We start from the raw sequence: 1994 nt of genomic DNA, 5'->3' as shown, positions 1-1994 counted from the left end.
GTGTTTTTCCTGGCTCAGGTCACCACCCAGTAAGGTACTCTGATTCTTCCCCAAAGTCCTTTGCAGGCAGGGTCTATCTTGTATTGTTCAGGGACCTCTCACAAGCATTTCTGTGCACTTAGTAAGTATGTACCAGAGGAAGTGGTAGGCATTAGGTATACAGTGTTGAGCAAGGGTGCCTCTTGAACCTCATAGAGGCTCTGTATCTATAGAGCCTAGCAGAGAACCGGTCACACAGCGGGAATCCAGGAACAATGCAGAATTGAGTGTCCAGGACTGGGTGCTTCTGTGGTAACAAAATGACTTGGACTTCCCATTGGAAAACCTATTACAAATGCCCAAGAGCAGTCTCTCTTCCTTTTCTTTAAGTCATTGAGGAGAACAAGGCAGCACTCACCGCACACCCTTCAGACATACACCCTACCTTCCACTTCAATTCCCTGGATGCTCAGACACAAACCATCCTCCTGGGAGAGCAGACTTTCTGCCAGTTTCAAGTTGTTTGACCGTATTCTAGTCTGAGCTAATTTTGTAAGTCAAATTGCTTAAGAGTGAATATGAAATCTTTGACTGAAGCCCAAATATATAAATACCCACTACATTTCCTTCCTCCCCAATTTTGCAATCATCCAAAAAGCTGTTCATGTTGTCCAGTGTAATTAGTTATTTATACACCCTCATGTGGTCCATTGTTCAGAATTAAATTGTCTAGTATAGAAAATTTCTCTTGCAAGGCTTGTTTTGCCATTTTACTTGTTTTTGGAAGCTGTTTGTAAATATGCCCTTGTGGAACCCTTCAGGATACGTTGGAGCATATCCAGGGATGTGGAGGAATAAAACAGTTTATGTAATCAAATACGCTGTGTAACAATGATGCTTGGGTAGAAATTGCCCTCTGATGTCTCACACCATCCCCTATCTTCTAACACAAAGATTACTGAGAATTATTTGTCCTTTCTTTGAAGACCCAGGGGCATTAGAATGTACCCAAAAATAGTCACAGAAAGGTAGAAGTGGAAATCATCTTTGAGATCTAGTTACTAGATTCTAATGACTACATTTACCCAAGAGGAAGGTAGTTTCCAGAAAGGGGAAGTGAAAGGAACTGGTCCACAGCCTCTTGTGGGTTAGTGGCAGAGCCAGGTCCAGAACCTGTTCAGCTGACCCTCATGCTGTTTCTACTAAACCACTGAGCAGACTAGCACAGGAGTGCCCTCAGACATTTCTCAATTACTATTTGCCCCTGAACTAGATGGCCCCAGACTGCTTTGCTCTGGGACTTTGTGCCTATATTTTATAGCTATTTCGTCTTCTCCCAAATGGTTTGGTGGACAGCTATTATTGATGAGTATTGCCCATCATGCAGCAATTCCTTTTTCTCTTGTGTCATGCTGTGATCAGAGATTCCAGATGGTCCACAGAATTTTATGTCAAGTGCAACTTGTTTGTGAGTCTGAAGGACTGTCCTTCATAGGAGACATCCATGAGTTTCATGACTCAGAATATGGTCTATCTTGGTGAATGTTCCATATGCAGAAGCAATGAGTGTGTGTCTTGCTGTTTTGGGGTGGAGTGCTCTATAAATTTCAATTAGATCCAGTGGTTGACGGTGCTGTTAAGCTCTTCTGTATCCTTGTGGATGTTCTATCCTCGATTTTTAATTCGTGGAATTTGTAACATTAGTTATGATTGCTCAGAATTCTCTTTAAGTTTTCTTCCCATATGAGAGTACAAGATCCTGGTTCTTATCTTAAAATAGGACTTCCTGGGCCACCAGGTAAGAGGTCAGCAGCTGGGCATTTCGGGAATGGTTGGCCAGATGGTGTGATTTGAAGAATCCTGAAATCTTCCTTCCAACACACATATATGGTCTGTCAGACTGAAAACCTACCACAAAGGTCTTATATGAATTCTTATTGGAGTAAGACCTGTTGTTACACCTGTGAAACATCAGTCAGCTAGCCAACATCATAACATTTAAGACTCATTCTCTT

The sequence above is a fragment of the Trichechus manatus genome, unplaced genomic scaffold (genome assembly GCF_000243295.1).
Source record: "Trichechus manatus latirostris isolate Lorelei unplaced genomic scaffold, TriManLat1.0 scaffold00092, whole genome shotgun sequence".
Taxonomy (NCBI): Eukaryota; Metazoa; Chordata; class Mammalia; order Sirenia; family Trichechidae; genus Trichechus; species Trichechus manatus.
Note: the sequence above shows the minus strand (reverse complement) of the source record.